Raw genomic sequence first — 11,922 nt, 5'->3', positions numbered from 1 at the left:
TATAGATTTCATGGGACCATTTCCTCCTTCTTTTGGTTACACCTATATTCTACTAGCTGTGGACTATGTTTCAAAATGGATTGAAGCAGTTCCTACGAAGACCGCCGATCATAAAGTCGTCGTGGACTTTCTGAAGAAGAACATTCTACCAAGATTTGGAACACCGAGCCAGCCATCATCGATAACGGTTCTCACTTCAGAACCGTGTATTTGGGAATCTTATGGCAAAGTATGGAGTAATTCACAAGCTAGCTTTACCATATCATCCTCAGACTAATGGTCAAGCAGAAGTTTCGAATAGGGAAATCAAGAGTATTCTGGAAAAGACAGTAAATCCATCTAGGAAAGACTGGTCTCTTAGACTCCAAGATGCACTATGGGCATACAGAACAAAGATTCAAAACACCCATAGGGATGTCACCCTATCGCTTGGTATATGGAAAAGCATGTCATCTACCGTTGAAGTTAGAACATAAAGCCTATTGGGCGTGAAAGAGATGAATTTCAACCTAGATCAAGCAGAGAAAAGAGGAAGCTTCGGATCGTTGAATTAGAGAGGAATTGAGAAGTGATGCTTATGATAAGTCAAGGATTTACAAGGATAAGACTAAAGCATTACATGACGTAAGAATTAAGAGAGAGATTTTGAACCCGATGAAGGTTCCGGGTCTACAACTCTCGCCTAGAAATTTTCCCCGAAAGTCGAGATCTAGATGGATTCGGGACCATTTATAGTAAGACATGTCACACCTTTTGGAGCTATTGAAGTAGAAGACATAAAGAGAAGGACTCGTTTCAAAGTCAATGCTCATCGACTAAAGCCTTTTCTCGAGTTACCCATCTTGGAGACGTGGAGGCCATTTTTCTCAAGGATCCGGGTTTATCAAACCATTGTTGAAGCGGAAAATTGGGGTAAGTTACCTACACACCTTAAAGATTACATTCTATGTCTTTGAACCTGTTACTCTGCCTAGTTTAAGTTTTTGCATGAGGAAGCCAAGCGCCGTAAGCTTGACTCCTTAGGATCTCATTAGTATAAGTGCAACCGATAGCCGGGCCCCCGATTTTCATAACTTTATCATTTCATCGAGAGGAGTTGCAAGCCGAGTCAAAGTCTCATAACTCTAGTAGACCGAGTATAAAATGTCTATAGGAAGTAAGCATGTTGTTGAGAGATCAGTTTTGGAATGGGAATTCTAGTCTTGAGGATCTGACTTTAAAAGACTCACATTACGTGTTAGGGATCTGACGTAAAAAGACCTATCATTCTTTTGAAAAACTTTCGTTTTAATTATTCTGATCACTTCATTTCATACACGAAATTTTGATTAGGAACCCATGCTTTAAGGTCCGGTAGTTTTCAAACTAATGTTAAGATTTCATTTCCTTTACATGTAATTTTAAAAAAAAAAAAAAAAAAAAAAAAATTGATTATATGGGTTTGGGCCAAATCAGTTCATATTTCGGCCCAACAACTCATTCTCTTCCCCACATCACCTCAAAACCCTAACAGAGATTCGCCACCTCCACCACCACCACCACCCATTGCCGGAAATCAGTTCAGAAATCATCCATCAAGAATTCCAAACCCAACCACTCAAGTGTGCGTCTGGGACACATCAATTTTACACTGAACATTGCGTCCAGACGCAACAAAGCAAATTTTTTTAATTTGTTCCACCACCACTTCATCCCATTTTTATATATCATTCACAACACAGCATAAGCTACCCACCATTGCCAAAATTCGAAAGACACCATCAAATTTCACACCCCGCCAAAATCAAAAATTTTGAACTCGACCTGTGCGTCTGGGACGCATAGGATTACACTGAAAGTTGCGTCCAGACGCATCAGCTCGACCAGTGAACAGTAATTACAGTTTCGCCTTTTTGGTTGTCGTTATTCGTTTTCCTTTGTTTGATTATTATGGAAGTCTTAAAAGAGATACATCCAGAGTTGAAGTTTGGGAATTTGTTCGAGAGAGAGGGTCTCTCGACACACTTTGGAAATGCCATATCGACGTTGAGTTGGGATGTGTTTTTTGTATGACGAGTGAGTGACTCGTGATGATGAGGGTCTAGTTAGACAGTTTTTCGGTGCTATAGACCATTTCATACCAGAGACGAGTGAGCTTGTGTTGAAATTTGAGACAGACGAGTTTAAGTTGACGAGGGAGATGCTCCAGGAGTTCACCCAGATTCCGATGTACGAGGGGGATGAGACACCTATACTGGGAGGATTGAAGGATTACCATGGACGCCTTGGCCCACATACGAGGTTAATCAAGCAGGCCAGACAAAGACCAAGTCTCTCGCAGAAGAACCGGCAGCAGCTCGTGATACAAATGGCTTTGTCACAACGTAGTAGGCGCGGTGAGTGAGAACACTTTATACCGGCCGGTCTACACTTGCTTTGGATGTTGATGACTAGGGGCGTTAGAATCTGTATGTGTAGATTTATTCTTCGAGAAGGTGGGGAATATGAAGACAAAGAAGGTAGAGCATTCTAAGATAGCACTCGGTCATAGCCACAAAAATCATGGAAGGCTTAGGATTTAGATCACCGCTTTCGGATGAGACTTCGAGAGCTATGATCCTAAGAGTATTTTGGCTACAAGGACCCGCAGGAGAATGGAGCTCCGAAAGTACTTAGATGTGATGGGACAGCCGACGTACTCAGAGGGCTGCACCACACCCCATCGAAGTATGATTTTGGAAACATAGCACCCTATCAAGCTTATAGAGGATCAAAACATGAGGTCGCTATGATACATATGCAGAGGGAATGAAGCGTTGTTTGAACATCGAGGACTACCGAAGCAAAGACCACACATACACTTTCGGGATCGACGAGGTCGTAGATACCCTCGCTAGTAGTGTTGACGAGATTAAAGAGCGGGTAGTCAGCCGAGAGTCAACCGAGAGGAGAACGAAAGACAGAGGACGTCGTAGCGTCGAGGAGGCCACAGTAGTTTTGAGCCACGGTTTGCTCAAGAGGATTAGTTACTTTAATAATCCTGTATTTGTTTTGTTTCTTGAACTAATGATATTTGATTTTTCTCTATTTTGTAAGCTTAACCTTTATATGATGAGAAAGATCAAATATTGATATTCGGCATCAATGGTAATATCCTACCTTTTTCTCATCCACTTCATTTACTTCTTTATATATGAGGTCAATGCATGCATAAGTAGGGGAGGGTGTACTTGAGAAACTAATTTCAAAATTAGTTTTCAAAACAAAACATTTTTGTTTTATATCAAGAGCATGAGAAAAATGAATTTTAATGATGAGTCCGGGATATATATTCTATAACGCTTAGTGTTGAATTTGATAGATAGTTGATATTATTGATTTCATTTCGCTTTTAGACTATTTATTATGCTCGGACATAGTTCTTATTGATAGAATTCTTTATCAAGGCACCACCATAATACTTAGTGGTTTTTGTGTACTTTTGCTAGAAGAGAGATTTAAACCCCTAGTAAACTGGAAGTAGAATTTTTTAGACTTAGCCTCGTGAGACTTGAGCTTTATACTCATTCTTTGGAGAGTTCTTACGAAAAATCCAGTCTTAGTGACTCATCATCTTTCAGTTCTTTATGTCGTTGTAATATAGTCTCATTATTCGTTGATTTGGTTAATCACGGTGACATCAACGGGGAGATAGCCATTAGGTCTTGTAGTCTATTCAAACAGAGTATCATACCGATAAGTCAAGTAGTGAACCCATTCATTGCCTTTATCCCACCTAGTAGGACCATCATGTTAAACCCTTTTGAGCCTTACAATAAGCCATTTTCTTTCATAAAACCCTTGACCCATCACCCAACTCCAGACAAGGAGTATAGCCAAAATCTTTATCAGCCATACCCATATGTTTCTGAGAATACGAGGGGCACAAGGAGGAAGAAAGACCACAAAAGGAAGATTACAAGGAAATATCAGAGAGATACAATGAAGTCCATCATTTTGTTCAAGTGAAAGAAGCTAGTGGAAAACGAGCATATCCAGTACTAATCAAGGATATACCACTGAGCTTTAAAAAAAAAAAAAAAAAAAAAAAAAAAAAAAAAGTTGAACAGAAGAACAGAATGGATGGAAAAGCTAAGACAAAGGAAGAATTTTCTCTGCAATACAGAATTTGAAGAAATCTTCCAAAGAAATAAGCAAAACCCTTAGTGTTTTTGAAACAACCTTAGAATCCTTTTACCTTTCCTTCATAAACCAATACCCAAGCCAAGTTACAACCCATGACTTATCACTACAAGATGGTACCTAAGTCTAGAATAGGTGAGAGGATGCTAAAGTGAAGGACCCGACACTTCATATGTGATTGACATTCTTTCCATGAGACTACTTTATTCAGAGGTCCGTCTTTCAAGGTAGTATGTGGGATGTTCAGATGCATTATTCTTTTCCCCACATACATGAGGTAAAATAGTAGACCATCTTCCGAGGAGATTCTTTTCTCGAGAGTATGACCGGTGAGGATTGAAAGTCAAGATTATCTACCTATGGTAAACTAGGGATTCCGTTTCTTGGATAGGAGAGTATAGAAAATTGACTAAGTACACACATAAGCCTTGATTGAGAATTTTTGTCAATTTTACTATCTCTCATCATAATCTATGAGTCTTTGCAAAGAATGTAATTAGCAATGGAGATTGTCTATTGGAGTAAGCACAAAGTGGGTAAGGAATTTCTCTCTCAAAAAATACTATCATTCTTGAACATGCTATTGATTGATTTTGTGGGTATATCACCGAAAACCCTCAACGAGACTATAACTCGCCCTTTGGGGAACTTAAAGGTTTAAAGCCTTGTTGCATATGGTAAATGCAATCGCGATGCCTGCGAAAATGAGTTAGGATTTTATTTTTGTTATTAGGATGTGATTTTGATCACTTATCTATTTTTTTATCTTATTTGCTAAGAGACTAGCAAAAGGCTAGTTGGGAGTTGTGATAAGTGCTCAAAAAGTGCTATTTAACCCTCGATTATGCCTCTTGTTTAGCCATCTTAGTGGACTAATAGTGTTTATAAGTTGTGTTTTAAGACTCTACAGGTGAAAAAGAGAGTTTTTGTAGAATATTAGAGAAAATGGGGTAAAACGAAGCAATTCGGAGCATTAAGGATCACATGGGAGGCCCGTGGACAATCATGGAGAAGGCCAAGGAATTGAGAGCCGTTAAAGGTGCGACTTGGACCTATATTAAAGTCTATTTGGAAGCCCAAGGCCAAAGGATTCGTTGCTTGGACCAAAGCATAAAAGCAAGAGGATAGAAGGATAGAGTAAGAGAGAAAATCGGCTTATGCGCCTGGGGACGATGGATCGAAAGGCCCGAGGCGATTGATTGAGTCCGGGACGATAGATCGAAGCGCCCAGACGCGATTGATTGAGTCCGAGACGCATGGATAATGCGCCTAGACGATGAATCGACAATGTAGCCAATTCCTTCCGGTTTTGGACATGAAGTTGGACTCTCGAAAAGAAACCTATTTGTATTAGGAAACAAATGACGGTTTGGAATGCTTCTAGAGCTCATTGTAACCCCTATAAATAGAGGACCTAAGTGCCTCATGTAATTTGCCAATTCACTTATATTCTTGTCTCCTTAACTTGAGGCGAGAGAGATTAATAATAAAAGATCGGTTTTAACTAATCGAAGTCTTAATAAATTAGTCTTTCTAGTCTTATGTTCTTCAACTCTTCTTCTTCTCGTTCTTCGTGTTCTTCCTTCTATATGGAAGGCTAATCTTCTCCTTCAGGGAGAAGATGAAGCCGCCAGTCTTAAAGTTTAATGATTCTTCCGGTTCATGGTGTTCTTCAATCGTGTTAGTTCTTTATGTTTGTAGTTATTAGTTCCATTGCCCACACCGGGGATGGAAGTATAGAATAGGGTTTATGTTTTGCAATATTAATATCATGCTAGTGTTCTTTACTTTTCTTCTAGTAGTGTAATTCTTTAGAGTTAGGGAAGTATTCTTTGTGTTGCCTTAGAAGCGGGTAGCTCGAGGAGGGGCGCCTAGGGAAGTATTCTTTGTGTTTGCCTTAAGTGGTGATTCATTGAATGGTCTGCCCTATTAGGAAGTACTCCTTGATGTTGCTCTTGGTAATACATTGAATGGCTGCCCGAGCTTACATAAAAGGAAAGAAGATATTAATAGCATAAACATAGGAACAACCTTAAGTAGAGTTAATTCTTAACGATGTTTCATCCAAAAGGGCATCGGCACTCGCTCGATTGCCTAATTGTAGTCTACTTGTAAGAACAACCATGAAGCAGAAGATCATAGATTAAAAGTATTGGTGGATTCTAATCTCTTGAATTCCCTCTCTTATAAATTCTCAATAGTTTAGTTAGTTTAGCTTTAGTTTAGCATTAGAATCTACAATCTCTACAATATTAGTTTTAATCCTCAAACCCCTTTCCAAATTCTCGTTTCTTCACATAACATACACTTAAAAGTGGAACGATACCACTACTCATCCTTTATTTATCGAGGGATAGTTAGGTTTTGATACGCTTCTCTTTTGTTCAACGACCATATACCATCTACATGTAAAAAAAAAAAGAGTGTCAATGGCCATTTGCGTTTTTAAAGTTGTTTATGTTTAAGGTTTTCTTTCAAGATTAGAATTTTGGATCTTGAGGTAATTTTAGCCGCGATCATCCATCCTTTTAAGAAAAAAGAAGCTTGAAGGACATCTCAAGACAAGATCTACCATCCAAGGTTAGTCAAATCTTCATTCTTTTTATTGCTTTTAGTATAGTTGCATCATAGTTTAGTTTTATTGCTTTCTAGTATAATTGCATTTAGGATCTTTTCAACAATTGAAGTTGTAAGCCAACACAAATGAAATATCGACTCTAGTGTTTCTTGTCCGAATCTTGACAAACGGACTATCGCCGTGGGCAGTGGTACTTAAGCAATCCAAGTGATTCACCATAGCCCCTCAAGAGACAACTTTTAGACAACGGGCGAGGTAATTAGCCGCAAAGCCCAACTCGATTGAAGAAAAGTAGTTTTACATTCTAGTATAAGTTAGAATAGTTGCATAGTAGGATAGTTTATTGTTATTTTTCGATAGAATTTTCTAGTGTATGCCCCGTCGTCCATATCATCGTCCAAGAAGAACAACAATGGACAAGGTTTAACAACCGACTCACAAGAATACTAGACGAGATTGATACCATGGCCGCGACATAATGAGGGAGGTGTTTTGGACACCAATAATCCCCGGCTATCCCACCCATGCAAGCAAATGAGAAAAGAAGTTGAAATGATTTCTATTCGCCAATCATTGGAGACCCACCCACCCAAGATTGTTTTTCCAGAGACGAAGCTAATCGGTTTGAACTTAGAGCATCAAGAATCTCTATGCTTCCAAAGTTCAATGGTTCGCATAATGTTCAAAGCCTTTTATGTTCACATGAACAAATTTCTATCATCCTCTAACTTTCAAGAATCGAGGAATATCGAGGGGATGAGAGTATCAAGTTAATTTTTTCCACTCTCCCTCGAAGGAAAAGCATCCGAATGGTTAACTGCCATTGTACCGATCAATTCAATCAACAACTGGGAGAAGTCGAGAACAAAGTTTATGAACAAGTTCTACCCACCCTGAAAGCAGATGCCATCGCGCAAAGCCATCATCAAGGCAATTTCAAAGGGAAGGTGGATCAAGAATATCATCAAAGCTGGGAGAAATTCAATAATCTGCTAGTCTCATGTCCACATCATGGTTATGATAAAGAGCACACCGGCTCATTTTTTCTTTCGAGGACTTTCTACTATGAACAAGCTGATGATACAAATCAATGCATCAAGGTAAGTTTACATCATTGGATGGAGAGGAAGCTTTACAACTTTCTCGAGAATTTAGTCAAGACACTCAACATCGGAGTACTAGCAACGAGGACGTGGCTAGAGTGGAGGGTGCCAAGAAATTTGGCAACCAAATTCAAGAAGACCCAAATCAAGCAATGCTATCAATTATGGCAAGCCTATCGCCAGGACTTGAAAATCTGAACAAGAAGTTTGATCGGTTCTCCATGAATCCTCCAAAACCAAACAATTTCCAAGCTAAACCCTCACCATCCAAGCCTTGTTATACCATTTGTGAGCTATGTTCGATGAAGGCCATACCATCAAGAGTGTTCAGATTATCCGGATACTAATGCAGAGGCATGTAGTATCAACTCTTTAGGAAGAAATAACCAGATTCAATCAAGGCGACGTAATTATTGGAAGCCTCAAAATACAAATCACGGTGAATTTTCCTCAAGGATTCCAAAATCACCCAAATCGGGCCGAATAACCGATGATCGGCCCAAAACCGCCAACAACCATACGTAAATCAACGGTCATACCGTAACCCGGCAATACCAAGCCAACACAAACAGAAGTTAGTACCGGATCTTATGAGTGGATATATCGCCTATGCCTCGGTCGAGCAAAGCAAAGTTACCCCACATCCGGAAGATGCTATCACCACCATTGTCAATGAAATAAAGCGCACAAATCAAAGAACCCGAAGTTGGAGAATAACTTTAGTGTCATTCAAGGCCGATAGGGCAAAATCGCCACTTGAGAGAGATCAAAAAGGAGCATTACCAAGCCAGCCGGAGCCAAATCCAAAAGGAAAAGGTGTCTTGCAGGTGGATAACCTGGAGATTACTCAGTCAAATGCCCAAGTTAATTCTGTCACCACTCTGAGGTCAGGCAAGAAAGTTGATAACAAGATTGTCTATGAACCAGGAAAAGATTCTGTGGAGCCTAAGGTAACTTATGTCCCCACCATCCCACCCAGTTCTAACATTCCAGATATATCTAGTGTTGTGCAACCTGTTGAAGAAACTGTTGAAGGAACTACTGTGGAAGTAAGTAAGAAGAAGCCATCACAAGTGACTCCACTGGTCACTCCACTATTTGTTACCAAAGCCCGAAGCTCGAAAAGAAGAGAACCGATATTGAAGAATCCGCCAAAGACCGTTTCTTCTTCAAACTAGTGAATACCGTAAAGGATGACCAAGATAAGGAGATTTTATGATGTATTTCAGAATTTACTGATTAATATCCCATTTCGACCGCCATCAAGCAAGTTCCCTCATATGCCAAGTTCTGAAAGATCTAGTAAAGAAGAAGACCAACATTCAAAGAAGCTTTTATCGCCAAAGATGTTCATCGCATTACCCTACGTAATCTATCGGGTTGTGAAACCGAAAGATCCCGAAGTCCAACTGCTACATGCAGAATGGAGATTCTTTGGAGGAACAAGCTTTATTAGATTTGGGTGCGCAGTGTGAATCTTCTACCATATTTCGCCTCACGAGAAGTTGGGCTTGAAGGATCTAAAACCAACCGATGTTACTTTTTACAACAAGTGATAGATCGGTGAAGATACCTAGAGGACTCATTGAAGACGCGTCATAGTCAAGATCGAAGATTTCTATTATCCGGTTGATTTCATAGTACTGACACAGAACCTACATCCGGTAGGCGCAGATACCAATCATTCTAGGCGACCATTCTTGGCCATCGCAAATGCACTCATCAACCGGTCGAAACGGTAATATGACGTTATCCTTTGGTAATATGAAAGTCGAGACCAATGTTTTCCATATGTTACAACAACCACAGGAGGTGTGTACTGTGAACGAGGACATCCACCCATTCTCATGGCAAATCAACGACCTTCTAGAGTGGAATAGACTCTTACAACCATTCTAAGCTAACAAAATCAAATTTTCATCAAGGCTTCATCAAACCCCTCTAATGGAGGTTTAGCCACGATTCATCAAACTATCATTTCTAAATGAAATTGAATAAGACATAATATAAAAATTCTACCTTTATTGAATTTAACTAAACAATAATTGAAATCTAAATTAACAACTAAGAATTGAATAACAACTAATAACTGAATTTAGATCTAAGTAATTCAATAAATAACAAAATTGAATTTAACAAGAACTAACTATTTTATTTATCTAATGAATGATATTCAATGATTCAAATAATTAATCTGAAACAAGGAATGAAACTAATTAATGGAATGGAAACTAATTAATTAAATCCAAAAACAAGATCTAGAACTAAGCTTTTTAATGGCTACTCTAATGGCTACTTTCTAACCTAAGCTAATTGATACTTAAGAGCTAAGTCTTGTGTTTGGAAATAGAGGAGACCAGATCCACATTTTCGTGCGTGGGCTGAGGGTCCATGTTTTGGGCCGGAAAATCGAGCCGAAAGCCCAATTTCTTCAGTCCATAGGCCCCTTTTCAGCTGGCTTTAACTTCAACAGGCTTTTTGTCCACTTCTGCTCCTCTGATTGGGTCAAGGTTTGGACCATTGGAAAGCTCTTTCTAAGCTGGTCGTTTTTACATAAGGAACACTCAATTACAAGGCCTGACTCTAAAGATACAATCTTCGGAAGTTCTATTGATTTTTGTGTGTTGTTTCTGCCCGTCTTGGCCTTTAATCCCAGAACTTCTTAGAAACCAACCCTTTGCTCCTATATATCGCCAAACTGGCACATTTCTGCATATAATTGACTTCAATGCCTGAAATACATAAAAGCACATAATTAGCATTAACTTTTATTTATTACTCGCATAATTGGTCTAAAAGTATTATTGTTAAGGTGTTAAAACTACAGTTTTGGGCTCTTATCATTCACCATCAGTGCTTCCTGCTGCACCCTCAAACTGTGTGGTTGGATTAGCTAGAATGGTTGGCTGAACAGAACACTCACCTAAAATGGGAACTTACAGAAAATGAAGTTGAATGGGAGGCATGTCATCATTGGTGTCTTCTTCAGAGGATAAGGATACATCAGGCACAAGTTCTTCCTAGATAGCTGAGATGCTGGTGTCTAGATCAAGAAACAAGATGAAAAGGTTGGTCACTCGCCCCTGAGCACCCAACTGAGAGACATATCCAGTAGCCTCAATAGCCTCCTCAAACTTAACTTGTCTGGCAGCCTCGAACGACTCTTGAGAAACATCAAGTACTCTCAGAGCAAAGCTAACGACATTTTCAACTGACCTCTTCCTCACCTCCTTCACCACTTGAGAATAGAATTCAAAGGTCTCTGCTAAGAGGTTACCAGTCTTCTTATCAGAGCGAAGACATTTTTCTTTTAGAACCCTCTCATAGCTTGACATGACCTCATTGGTATGCCCAATGGCTTGACCAAGTGTCCTCATTTTAGTGTTCCTATGACTGAGCTCCCCTTAGACTTGATCATGTTGTGCTTGCAGGGTAGTGAAGTGGGCGCGCAGTTCCAAGAATGTCACTTTCCAAACAGCAACATAAACAACTCTTTTTTGGGCTTTCTCTAGACAGCTCCGAAGGTTGGAGATAGCGTCTCTCATGTTCCTGAAGCCAGTATCAAATTTCTTCTCTTTCGCCAAGAGCTAGTCAACCTGGATCTGCAGCTCAGCAACTTCTTTTGCCTAGATCAGCTCACCAGTAGCCATGGCATCTGTGGATGTATTGGTGGTGGCTGCAAAGATGGGGTCTTTCATAGCCAAGAAGTTATTCACTAACTGGAGAGGAACATAGGATATGTAAGTACCACAATGAGAGAAATCGAACATTGAACAGAGAAGAATGTCTTACCTTGGCAAGGTGAACAGCAGAGCGACAATAGGACAGGTCTAAGGTCCCAACTATATTGGCTTCAGCTTTGTCAACAGGAAGTCACGCAACTTCCAAAACTCCCAACGCGATATCAACATCTTTAACAGAGTGCTTGTTGGTAACAAGTAGTTCATCAGTTTGTCCCCAACGCCTCATTTCCACAATCATCTCCCTTTCAGGGCAATTTGGAGATCGAGGCAAAAAAAGGATGTCATGACTCTCCCTCCTCCTATCACCAAATCGAGAAGGAGGGAGAGCGATATTCAC

The sequence above is a fragment of the Coptis chinensis genome, chromosome 9 (assembly GCF_015680905.1).
Source record: "Coptis chinensis isolate HL-2020 chromosome 9, ASM1568090v1, whole genome shotgun sequence".
In the NCBI taxonomy this organism is placed as follows: domain Eukaryota; kingdom Viridiplantae; phylum Streptophyta; class Magnoliopsida; order Ranunculales; family Ranunculaceae; genus Coptis; species Coptis chinensis.
Note: the sequence above shows the minus strand (reverse complement) of the source record.